This window comes from Arvicanthis niloticus, chromosome 4 (assembly GCF_011762505.2).
Source record: "Arvicanthis niloticus isolate mArvNil1 chromosome 4, mArvNil1.pat.X, whole genome shotgun sequence".
In the NCBI taxonomy this organism is placed as follows: Eukaryota; Metazoa; Chordata; class Mammalia; order Rodentia; family Muridae; genus Arvicanthis; species Arvicanthis niloticus.
The window spans coordinates 51,454,983-51,468,573 of NC_047661.1; the positions used below are offsets into that span (position 1 = coordinate 51,454,983).

At 38.8% G+C, this 13,591-nt stretch overlaps 1 pseudogene; it reads right to left on the minus strand.

The window, feature by feature from the left end:
• Window positions 1-203: 203 nt before the first annotated feature.
• Window positions 204-10,448, minus strand: LOC117707336 (N-acetyltransferase ESCO2 pseudogene; annotated as a pseudogene).
• Between the last annotated feature and the right edge of the window lie 3,143 nt (window positions 10,449-13,591).

The window sequence follows — 13,591 nt, forward strand, 5'->3', positions numbered from 1 at the left end:
ATCAACATGGCCAAGAGAAACGAAACCATGGAGGCCATAATGAAAGAGATACAGAGGCTGAGGCTAGAAAAGCACCTAAGTGGAAAAGAAAAGTGCCGAAAACAAGCTCGACCAAGTGGATGAGCAGCAGATGCACCTCCTGAAATGCATGACCAAGTGGAGGAGCATCAGATCACCTCCTGAAACGCATCGCCAACCTGACAGACATGGAGAAGACACTTGAGCAGGTGAAGAGCAGCTGATGTACCTCCAGAAGAAACAGATTTGTGGTTGCAATTGGCTTTAGCTATGAAAATTATATACAAGGAAATTTGGGGTGTTGCAGTACTTGGTTGCAAATAATTTGCCATCTGGTGTTGGGTCAGAAAATGCAATTTCATTAGTGCTGAGGAAACCGCCAAACATGAAGCAATTCCTGACAGTGTCAATCAGTCGTCTTGCAATGTGCTTTCTTCTTTTTAGTTTGAAGACCCATATTTTACTTATTCCACAAATAGCAGGTTCTGGTACATCTGAACACCGCCAAGCTCTAGAACATTCTTTAGTGGCACTTGGTTCTGACAGGACACGAAAGGCCTGTTTGATGGGTTCCGCAATTAAACATCCAACTACTCTCTTTTCATCAATAAAGAGGAAGGTTTTGGTTTTGTTTGGATACATGGGAACAACCTGCTGGAAACCCAATTCCAGATCCTCAAGTTCTTGGACATCTTCTAACTTTTTGATAGCATAACTTGGATCATGTGGCAGGACCAACACAATCTTCCCATCACAAAACTCTGCTACTACCCGTTCTCTTTTCCAGCCCACATATTTAATTTCTTCCAGAAATCTGTGGTGATATTGGAGATGTTGTATTTCATCTTCAGGGTTGGAAGCAGTATAGATCATGCCACAAGATTTACACATAGTTGTCCCAAAATGTTTCTGACCTGCGTCAATGATGAACTGGTCTTTTCCTCCTTTATTTGTATCTCTGGAATTAATATTTTTCTGTACATTTGTCTGTTTCAAGAAGTTAGTACATGTAGTGGATCCAACAGAAGACTGTTCTTCAGGTGGAGACCTTTTTGTGTTCACTCATTCACAGTTTTATATGGTGACTTCTCAGGGCTTTCTTTTAGGATACTGGACGTTGCCATACATTGTCAGACTTGAACAGTTTTTTTTTTCCTGGAACCTAGTGTGGTCTTTCATGACCTTGTAACTTCTGCATTTCCTTTGTCTGCAAACCAAACAATGTGCTAAATATTCCAGATGCAACTTGGCCCCTTTTTCATAATAGATGATATGGCTTCTGGGTTTCTGGGAAAATCCCTAAGAAAGGTTTGGAGCAGAGAGTCCCTGGCATCAACATTCTTTGCAACTCTAAAATGATAATTTTTTTCAGCCTAGAGCCTTTCTTGGGAGAAACTTGGTTCTCCAAGCATTTCTGTTGCCCCAGAACAGCATGTGAGGTTCCACTTTAATTAAAATGCTCTCTTTAATATTTGGCACCATTTTCTACAACGTTAAGTTCATTAATGTTTATTTCCCCAAGAAACTGTATATTTTCTACATCTTTATGGTCTTCTCTGTTCTTTCTCACTATAAATCTAGCTAAGAGCAATGAGCAATAACCATGTTATAATCTAGATGCTATGATATCTTGAAATTTTCTTTACTGAACAACCTAGTCTATTACACTTGAATTTAGTTCCTCTAAAATTTTTAGGAGAAATGTAAGATGTAGCCATATTGTTTGCCAGAATACACAACACTAGCAGCTTCTGGACCAATACCCCCAGTGTTCTTATTCCTTCTGAAACCCTATGGGGCTGACCTTCACTATCCACATTTATGTTGTCATTTTGGTCTTCTGAAATCCAACTAGAGTGACCTAATATGTTCTATTCTGTTTAATGGCCTTGAGAACTTTTCTAGTTTCAAACATTTCTTCATTTCTTTCACAAACTAATTCTAATACCTTAATCTATGGTTGGGTTTATAATGGTCAGAATTTCCTCTCTGACTTCAATTTTCTACAATAGTTAATTTTCTTTTTAACTATGAAAGTATACCTGACAAGAAGCAATTTGAGGGAGGAAAGTTACTTTTGCCGAAGGGTATAGTTTACCATAAAAAGAAAGACATTGTAGAAGGAGTGACTCTCAATGTGAGGAAGCAAGAGTCTTCTTGTTATACTAGTTACATTAGCCCAAGAAAACAGAGGGAGAAAATTTTTCTATAAACATGGCTGGGATCTAACTCCTATTACCTGCCTCCTACACCTGCAGATGAACACTTGTGTTGGCTTAAATTTTTGTCAACCCTATTTTTAATAATAGTTTCTTAAACACTTTAACCTCCTTTCTAGCTCATTACTCACCAGAGGTAGTAGGGAAAAATGGTTATTAAGATGCAGGGGAAGGGAACCATTTTAGAAATTGTTCTTTGGAACATATCCAATCTATGTTGTCAGGAAATCAGCAGTTTAGTTCACAGAAGTCAGAAGCAGCAGCAGCTTGATCCACTTGCAAATACTTCACAAATATACAAGCTGCTCATTACACTTGTGTTGGGATAGCACACATGAATCAGTAGTGGTGGAATGACCTAGCAGAAACTGCTAGGCCTTAGCTGGGCATGAGTCAGCAGGGGTCACCAGGACTACCAGAAACACCAGGAGAAGTTTTCAGTGGTGCCTCCCTCAGTAAAGATGCAAGACCAATGAAACATTGCAAAGCTAGCTATGGAAGCAAGCCTGTGGTCACTGTCCATTGAGTTCTATTTATAGTCCCACAAAATACCACATGCCCTCCACCAGAAGGTTTTGGTGTATTTGTTTCTATGGAATCATGACAAACAAAATGCAGATATGCAGTGTAAGGTGAACCAATACATGTGTGCTATTAGTGAAGAATTTTTCATAATGCGTCCTTTCATGTACTTGCTTTAGCAGAACATCCTTTCAGCTGTGTCTGCTTCAGGAAAACACTCCTTCATGTGTTTGCCCCAGCAAAACACCATTTGACACAACTGATGTTCCAAAGAAACCTTAAGTTTCTGCTTCACACTTGCCTTACGCCACCTCTCACAAAAGGTTTAATTACTACTTTAAATAGTGCTATAAACCAGGGACCAAGTGTTCAATATCTGTGGGGGCATTTTATACACAAATAACAAGAATAGTCAATTTTGTATATGATAATTCCAACAGGAAAGCTTCCTTTTTTTTCTTAAAAAGATTCAAATAGGTATTCTTTCTCCCTCCTCCCCTCCCCCTTTTCTCCTCCTTTTCCTTCTTCCCCTTTCCTTCCTTTCTCCTTTCTTCTTTTTTCCTCCTCCTCCTCTTCTTCCTCCTCCTCTTTCTCCTCCTCTTCCTTCTCCTCCTCTTCCTCCTCCTCCTCTTCTTCCTCCTCTTCCTCCTCCTTGTCCTCCTCCTCCTCTTCCTCCTCCTCCTCCTCCTTTTTGTTTTAGACAAGAGTTTTATTCATGTATTCCAGAGTGACTTTGGATCCATTAAGTTGTATATCGTCTTGAATTTCTGATACTTCTATATCCACCATCTAAGCCCTGTAATTACAGGATTATGCCAGTATTTCTGACTTTTCCAAACATTTTTGTTAAAGAATGTAGATGAAGTGAATGAAATCAGTATGAACTTGGTCTAGTTGTAGAGATAAAGACCTCTTAATGCACATACATATTTAGCTCATAACATCAAAATTATTTAATTTTGAAGATGTTAGAATGTTTGGATCACAAAGTAACCTCAGCTTGAAATAAGACCATAGAATGTTGTTGATTGGGTCTTAATCAGTTGGATTTTTTTCTTTCCATGTTAAATAATTTTTATGGAATTACCATCAAACGGAATTTTAGTTCAGGATTAGGTATGTGACACTGAAAAAAAGCTAGAGGCAGGTAATCTTCAATAATATATCATACTCTTTACTACAACATATAAAATTATTAAATACCTTATTCATGTGTAATAGGATTTTACAGAAATTTTATTTTTGTTACTTTTATTGTAAATTCCCAGAGATATGGAATCTCTTTGAGCCATTTAAAAAGCTGGCATTAAAACCTTAAGGTGTCTTTTTATTTTTTATTTTTACTTTTTATTGGATATTTTATTTATTTACAGTACAGATGTCATCCCCTTTCCCCATTTCCCCTCCCTAGAACCCACTATCCTATACCCACTCTTCCTTTATACTTTTATGCCATTTTGATTACATGCATGTAATAAGGTCAGTTTTAGGTTGAGGGTCTAGCAATACAATAGATGCAAATAGTCGAGGAACAAGCAATACAATAAACACAAATAGTCAAAGAAAAAGCCAGGCATTAAACCCAGTTACATGAACACTCCTGTGATCACTGTTTCTAAAGGCTTATCAGGATGACCAAAGTATCTGAGCCTACTTCCTTATCCTAGCCCAAGGTTATTTTCATGTCACAAGCCTACTTCCTTGTTCTAGTCTAAAATTTAGACTCCTACCTGAAATTACTTTTTTTGTTCTGGCTTAATATTTAGATTCTTGCATGAGATTACTTCTTTGTTGTAGCCTACAATTTAGACTCCTACCTGAAATTACTTCTTTGTTCTAGTCTAAGGTCAGATTCCTGCTTGAAGTCTACTTCCTTGTCATTGGCTAATGTCATATTCCTGTCAAGGAGCCTCTTTCCTTGTCTTTGGCCCATGTCAGTTTGTTGTCAAGCAGCCCCAAAGGCACCTCTCCCCCTTTTTTTATTTCATTAACAAGACTGAGCCTGTCTTAGGTTATCCTGACAAGAATGCCTTCCTTACCTGTCATGGAATCAAAAGCAATGCACTTATGTCTTAGGTTGGTAAGGCTCTGTGCAGAATCTTACCCATCCTTGGCTTGCCAGCCTGTTAATTTAAAAACTTTGTCTGGGGGTCCATTTTCAGGTTTAAGCCATGTACCTTGGCTGCCAACATGTTGGTGTTGTTAAAGATAAGCTTTAACACAATAGGCAGGAATAAAAGTATTCCCAGAACAAGAAGGGCTAGCCTGATCAAGCTATATATACCATTACTGAAGATTGTCCAAAATGTAAATACTGAACTCAAGCCATGGATAATTTTATTGGCATTATTTGCAGCATCAAAGGTCAACAGAGCAGCATTCTTTAAATTTATAATCTCACTATGCAAAGTTAACACACCCAGAGAGGTGTTAGGATTATGCCAAATATTCTAAAGGTGTCTTTAAACTTTTTTCTAATTATAATGACAATCATGGTGAATTTCAATAGTGAAACTACTCCAATGATATTTGTCATGACATTTGGGATAGCTCCTAACTTTCGAACCCTAAACCTGCTTCAGATAATTTGAATGGGTTATAGAGCATCATTTGTTGTTCCAGATACCTATACAAATCCTGTTGTATACTCAATACATTAGTAACATTTTTTGCTAGATGGTTAACAAAAATAGTTGTCTTAATTCCTTGTGTCAATGCTATTGCAGAAGCAGTGGTGCTAGCAATTAATGGAATTAAAGCTGTTATACCAGCAATAATCAAGCCTGCTACCCTCTTGCTTCTGCTTAAAGCCTAACTCACTTCTTCCAGCACTTTCAAGATTTTTTCAGAGAATCAAGGTTTTCTAATACTCAGGGCAGTGAGATGAAAGCTGGTTATAGACCCCAGTATCAGACATGCCAGGTTTCAACACACTAACATAATTGGAAATTATACAGTCAATGCAACTTACAATAAATGCTGTAGAAGAAACAAAACCAATTTCAGGTTGACAATAAAAGATCTTTATAACATGCACTAATCCTTGTTTGAAATCCAGATTCTGTCTCAAAATTATCTCTTGCTATTTTAACATCATAGCAAGCTGCAGCTAGTTTCCAAATATATTCCTGAAAAAGTCCAGATCTAGTCTTCTAAAAGTAGACTACTATTTCTCATATTGGATTGATTTCTAGACCAGTACATGATTGAGTCCTAATAGCTAGTCATGTTTAAGAAGAATACAAGAGATATAGTTTCTCTTTCTGATTCTCTATCCCACAAGGTCTAAAAACTTGAGGCAAGGCAGCTTGTCCCATCTGGGATATAGTCAAGCAAAGGTGAGTCAGGAACATATGTCTGATACAGCTCCCCAGTCACCCTTGTCAGGGCACTAAGCAAGCTCACAGGTGAGCATCGTTCTTTGTCTCAGCAATAGTATGTCTCACCAATCTTTTTAAAGTTCCATGGGCCTCTTCCACAATACCTTGTCTTTGAGGATTATACAAAATCTCTATAATAAATTATTGACAAAAAGTCTCAACTGCTCAACTACAATTTCCAGACCCATTATCTTTTTTAATTGGATATTTTATTTATTTACCTTTCAATGTTATATCTTCTTCCATCCCCCCAAACCTCTTACCCCAACACCCCTCCTCCTACTACTATGAGGGTGTTCTTCCACCATCCTCCCATTCCTGCCTCCCTACTCTGGATTTCTCCAACACTAGGGAATCCAAACTTTAAGGCACCAAGTCTGTCCACTTCAACTGATGCCAGGCAAGGCCACCCTCAACTACCTATACAGGTGGAGCCATAAGTCCCTCCTTTTGTGTTCTTGGGCTAGAGATTTTAGAGTGGCTACTGAAGCTTGTTTCTTAGGACCATTTGCTTGAAAAATTATTTTCAAGCCTTTTACTCTAAGGTAGAGTCTGTCTTTGTCACTGAGGTGGGTTTCCTGTATGCAGCAAAATGCTGGGTCCTGTTTATGTATCCAGTTTGTTAGTCTATGTCTTTTAATTTAGGAATTGAGTCCATTGATGTTAAGAGATATTAAGGAACAGTAATTGATTGTTGCTTCTTGTTATTTTTGTGATTACAGGTGGAATTACCTTTGTGTGGCTATCTTCTTTTGGATTTGTTGGAAGAGGATTACTTTCTTGCTTTTTCTAGGGTATAATTTCCCTCCTTGTATTCTAGTTTTCTCAGGTTGTAGTTCTTTGTAGTGCTGGGTTTGTGGAAAGATATTGTGTAAATTTGGTTTTGTTATGGAATATCTTGGTTTCTTCATCTATGGTAATTGAGAGTTTTGCTGGGTATAGTAGCCTGGGCTGGCATTTGTGTTCTCTTAGGGTTTATATGATATCAGTCCAGGATCTTCTGGCTTTTATAGTCTCTGGTGAGAAATCTGGAGTAATTCTTATAGGTATGCCTTTATATGTTACTTGGCCTTTTTTCCCTTACTGCATTTAATATTCTTTCTTTGTTTTGTGCATTTGGTGTTTTGATTATTATGTGAGGGGAGGTATTTTTTTTTTCTGGTCTAGTCTATTTGGCATTCTATAGACTTCTTGTATGTTTATGGGCTTCTCGTTCTTTAGGTTAGGGAAGTTTTCTTCTATAATTTTGTTAAAGATATTTATTGGCCCTTTAAGTTGGGAATCTTCAGTCTCATCTATACCTATTTTTCTTAGGTTTGCTCTCCTCATTTTGTCCTGGATCCTGGATCTTTTGTGTTAATGACTTTTGCGTTTTGCATTTTGCATTTTCTTTGACAGTTGTATCAATATTTTCTATGGTATCTTCTGCACCTGAGATTCTCTCTTCTATCTCTTATATTCTATTAGTGATGCTTGCGTCTATGACTCCTGATTTTTTTCCCAGGTTTCCTATCTCCAGGGTAGTCTCCCTTTGTGATTTCTTTGTTTCTATTTCCATTTTTATGTCCTGGATGGTTTTGTTCAATTCCTTCACCTATTTGGTTGTGTTCTCTTGTAATTCTTTAAGGGATTTTTGTGTTTCCTCTTTAAGGGATTCTACCTATTTACCTGTGTTCTCCTCAAATTCTTTGAGAGTTTTATTTATGTCCTTCTTAAAGTCCTCTAACATCATCATTAGAAGTGATTTTAAACCAGAATCTTGCTTTCCTGGTGATATGGGGAATTCAGGACTTTCTAGTGTGGGAGAACTAGGTTCTAATGATGCCAAGTACCCTGGGTTGCTGATGCTTATGTTCTTGTGCTTGCCTTTCGCCATCTGGATCTCCTTAGTGCTACCTGCTCTGTCTCAGACTAGAGCCTATCCTTTCTATCATCTTAGTTGTATCAGAACTGTGTGGGGTGGATGTTAGTGCTGGGGTTAGAGCTGGGTCCCAAGATCTGCTCATTGCTCAGGCACAGACTGGAAGGAACCAGTGCTTTTGGCCAGGAGTGAATTCCTGGGTTCCAGTTGCTCCCAGTTACTTCCTGTTTGGGGCGGGTATTGCTGTCTTCTTACCTAAAATACTGCCAGGGTTAGAGCTCCTGGGAGGCCTGCTTCCTCTGGGTTCTGTGAGATTGGGGGCAGAGTTGCTGCCTGGGATCGCCTAAGTGCTCAGGCTCCTCAAGGTATGTGTCTTAACAAGCATATTCCCCTTTGGGTAAGACTGGTTTATTCACAGACTATTTTAGTTGTATGAAATCAGTAAATGTCTGAAGAGTTAAGGGAAATTTACATGTGGAATTTTTTCCTACTCTTTTCTCTGTTTTTTTGGTTTTTTGGGTTTTTTTGTTTGTTTGTTTGTTTTGTTTTTTGCCAGGTTGTGGTGGGGGGAAGGGAAGAAGACACCTTTTCATGAGATCAATACTCACTGAAAGGTATTGCCAGATGTGCTAGCAATTCCCATTGTTCACTAACTCAGGGCTAGGACTACAGTGACAAAAATAAAATCTGTGTGTACTTCACCGAATCAAACCTTTAAAAATAAAACTCAGTAATGAACCTTGTCTGAGTATAAGACTTCTTTGTGTGGTGGAAGAAAAATAGATTTAAAGTTTTGTGTATAAAAATGCAATGCACTTCCTTAGAACATTTTTTTTTCTATTTTAAAGAAATAGTGTCATTATATTTTACCATTTTGGAACTAACATATTTTGACTTAGGAAGAAAGATGTGTCACAACTAAGAGTAATAGATATACATCATAATTTATTTCTATAGAATAATCATGGCCAGTTAGATAGGCAATGTAATTTTTTGTTATTATAGTCAATGATTAAAAAATCACATCAACAAGGAAATATAGCAGGTACTGATGAATAAAAATATCTTGGCATATATTGTATGTTCTCAGTAAGTTATGTGGATACCATACAGCTATTTGTTCTCTGCATTTTGATGTGCTGCTGTTAAATGGCCTTTTTCAAGATTTTTTTTTAAAAATCCAGTTAGAAATTATGCTTGTTTATTAAAGTAGTGGTTGTAAATAGTTGTAGATTCTCCTATAAGATCAGTGACTTCACTACAACCATATAGTTGACTAGGTTTCTAATATGAGGCATGATTTCCTTATTTTTCTCATTTAAGCATTTCACATTTATTTTTTCATTTTTATTATTAAATTATTGTATTTATTTACATTGCAAATGATGCTCCCTTACCAGTTCCCCCTCCCAGAGTTCTTTACCTCCTTCCCCCTTTGCCTCTAAGAAGGTGCTTTCCCACCTACTTACCCCGTAACCCTCCAAGCATCCCCCTTCCCTGGGGCATCAGGTCTCTACAGGATTAGGTGCATTCTCTCCCACTGAGGCCATACAAGGCAGTCCTCTGCTACATATTGCTGGGGGCCACTGCCCAGCCCATGTACGCTCTTTGGTTGAAAGCTTAGTTTCTGGGAACTCCCAGAGGTCCAGGTTAGTTGATACTGTTGTTCTTCCTATGGAGTTGCCATTCCCTTCAGCTCCTCCAGTCCTTCCCTTAACTCTTCCATAGGGGTCCCCAACCTCAGTCCAACGGCTGGATGTTAGTATCTGCATCTGTCTCAGTAAGCTGATGGAAGAGCCTCTCAGAGGACTTAAGCAGCCTTGAGTACAATCAGAAAGCTGGTCTTTACTGCTGGTGTATATATGCCACTACTTCATCTGTGGGAAAAAACTCGCGGGGGGAGTCCGGCGGCCAGTGGCGGGGTCCCGGGCGGGCTTCCCACATTGTCAGCAGAGGGTCCCACATTCACATAGCCACCTCGGGCAGGCTGGCAGCTGTATCAGGAAGGTTCAGGTTTCTAAAGCCTGGGAACCTGGTGGCAAGCGCAGGAGACACGTGGAGTCGAGGAGTTTTCCAAAGTCTTTATTGTTCATGGCATGGTGAATGGGTATAGATGGTTCCTGCTCCCCCCCCCCCCCAAAAGCCAGGAGAGCCTGGCTTTTATAGGTAGGGGGAAAAGGTGAGGGAATAACTTAATTAGCTACACTCCCCCCCCCCCCGCCTTTAGATAACTCATTAATATTTTAATCTCTGGAGGTGGAGACCTGATAATCACACCCTCTACCTGCATCCTACATGACTGAAGGGTGCAGGTTGAATGGAGATCAGATCAGACCTCGTGTCAGGAGCCTGGGTTCTGGGGGCGTGGCTGAACCCACAACCCAAGAACCAGGATACCCTTCCACGGCCTGACATTCATCCTTAACAATTACCTGCCATCATGGCCATTGTTTTACTTCACAAGCTTCATAGCTGTGTAGGACTATTCATTGCTTCTCTCTCTTGTGAGGTTGCATGCTAGCTACTGGTGCCACAAAAGCTAGATATGTAACACCAGTTAAGGAAACAGACAGCGTGAATTTGAAAGAGATCAAGGGAATGCATAGAAAGGGTTAGTATGAGGAACAGAAAGAAAGGAAAATGATGCAATTATTTTTAGTTAAAGAATAAACATTAAAATTAGGGCAACATCAATAATCTATGTTGCTTTCATTGTCTTTTAGACTCCCCTAGCCAACAATTTGAAAAGGAATATTCCATGATTATCACTATGGCTTTTTGGGGGAGTGTTGCCACCTTAAATTTTATAACTTCATTTAAACTATTTTTGTATACACATGGATCTAACACTATGATTTGGGGAAAATGATTGCAGCCAGATATTTGAAGGCTGAATGAAGTAATTTTCCATAACATGTTTAAGGCTTTGTGGTATAATTTTCAATAAACCAGAATGACAGATCAAAAAATGTGCTCATTTTATTCCCTTAATCACAGAGTATTTTTATTATTATTATTATTATACTGGCTGAGAGTACAACATAAAAATGTAGGCCATATTTTATTAGAAAGTCTCTCAGATTCTCAGAGCATTGTCTTGTAGTTGGCATTGCAACTGAGTATTTAATAATACATTTTAATACACTAGATGGCTAACTATTTTGGCAACAAAATATCAGTGAATTTCATACATGTCACCTTATTACCTTATTTCTTTTTATAAATTAAGCCTTCTTAGTGAGAGGTAATATTGTTTGGGTTAACTTTGCAATGAGTAGACATTCAGGAACTTAACAGATGGTATTGTTGGCAAAGAGTGGCAAGTGGAGCCTGCAAATTCAGACCCCAAATAAGTCTGTATTCTAATAAAGAAAAATCCACTGTGGAAAAGGGTCCAAAATAATCAACTTATTGCCAACAGGCTATCTCCTTTCCTTTGTATATGGGGACCTACTTGGGGATCATAGATGGTGGCTTTTTCTGTAAAATTGGGCATTCAATCCTGATGATAGCTAAATTTGTATTAGTGAGGAGTCCATTTGTTGAGTCTATTCAAAATCCCCTTACACTGCCATGGCTGCAATCTAAATGAACATGTTGAGTAAACACGGCTGGGATTTGGGAAAGGAAAATTAAGATTGACTGGCATCTACGTTTAGAACAACTTGTCCCCTTGATTATTGAAAGCCTCATCTTTAGTGGGAACTTTTTACTGAATATTTGCATAGGACAAAAATAATCTTGAATTCTTAGTTAATTCTGGGAGGTTTATCCAAACCCCTTTGTCTCCAACCATCTGGTTAAACCATTAGTCATTGCTCCTCAATTGTTTCTCATGCAATGTTTTCTTCCAGGAAAAGTGGACCACAATATATACCATGCTAGTTCTGCCTGCTAGGAGAATTATCTTTTCCACTTTCCCTCAGCATTATTCCAATCAGGGTAGGAGTTGTAGGGCTACAGCAATTCACTTTGTACTAGTGCCATCATGTTGGACAGTGCTCTTTGTGAATCAGCCTGGAAAAGTTTTCTCTGTGATCAATTGCTGGCAAAAATCTTGCCATGTGGCCACAGGGATGATTTGAGGCATGAACTGCAGTTGGAAAAGCACTCAGAGTTACCAACTTGCTTGCTCAGGTAAGCTCATCACTATGTCCCCAGGGACTGCACCTGCTGATGGAATACTGACAGATGTCCACAGCTTACTGCTGTAACTGTTTAGTGCACAACCAGTACTTAGATCTGTTCTGTAAAGGCAGAGCTTTTCTCTCTAACATATAGCAATGTAAAGATGTTAAAGGCAAGTTTGCAGACAAAGAGTACATAATTCCTCTTTAATACTTGAGCTATCATTTTCTATTACACATCCCAATATTTATGGTGATATCCAGTCAATAGCCAAGTGTTTCCATGGCAGTGAACATGGCGTCACCTTCCTGTTCATCAGCAAATAGGTATATAGTGTTACCAGCCCAGTTAACAGCCTGAGGTTCCCTGAGTCAGAAGTAAAGTCCCTTTGTGAGAGAGTCAGAGCCTCTGTCTCTCAGACACCAGATAGTTGGTTTGTATCAGAGATATGAGAGTAAAGGTATATTGTTGGTCTATCTTAGAATAATTGAGTTCTTGTATTCTGTATACAGAGAGTGAATAAAAATCAAATATTTGTTTAATCAATATTTATGGAGCAGCAGGCAAATAGGGGTAGTGTTTAGTTCCTCCCCAGATGATGATAAATCTTGGATAAGTGCTGCAGTGGGAGAAGTTTTCGATTAGGCATGTAATGATCTTTGTCATTTAAAAAGATCCATCCACCTGGGAGACAACGTGAGCATGCTTTCTGGTTTCATAGTATATTTGTTCCAAATGTATGTTTTGAAACTAGATTAAAAGCCAGAAAAGTGGTGAGAAAGATTTTTTCCCATACGAGAGCAATGGCATTTCTGAAACTGTGGGATCTTCTGGACCTTGTCATTGACCATTAAGCATGTATATCCTGCCCCCTTGAACCTAGTTGTGACTTGGTGACTGATTTGAGAGTAGAATGGGGCAAAATGGCAGTGCATTAGAAAATATGGCGTTCTTCTGGCACTGTCTGTCTTCTTTGGAGTGCTTGTGGTGATTGGCATGCAACCACCATGCTGTAAGGAAGTCCAGGCTGTACTCAGCAGTGACATGGACAGGTTCTGGCTAAGAGCTCCAGTTAAGGTGCCTGCCAATACTGTGTGTTCATTGCCAGCTGTACAGGTAAATGAGCCTAGAGACTACTTCAGGCCACAGTCTTCAGGGCTAAGTGAAGAAGGGGGCTAGCTTTCCTTTCATATCCAGCCCAAGTAACAAATTTACCAGTACAACAATGTCCTTGTAGTGATCTACAAGAGATGCTTTGTCACTGGAACTGATGTAATGAGGTCCCATAAGATACTTGAGGCAGTCTCTGAGTAAACTCTATTAAAACATTGTCATGAAAACAAGACAATATTCTCTGCTTTGGGGGACTGAGATTGAAGTTATTATCTAATGATCTCTGAGATATTTGTCTGTGTCTCTTTCCTCATAGACATTTTCCCCCACTGGTTATTTGCTCAAGGTTC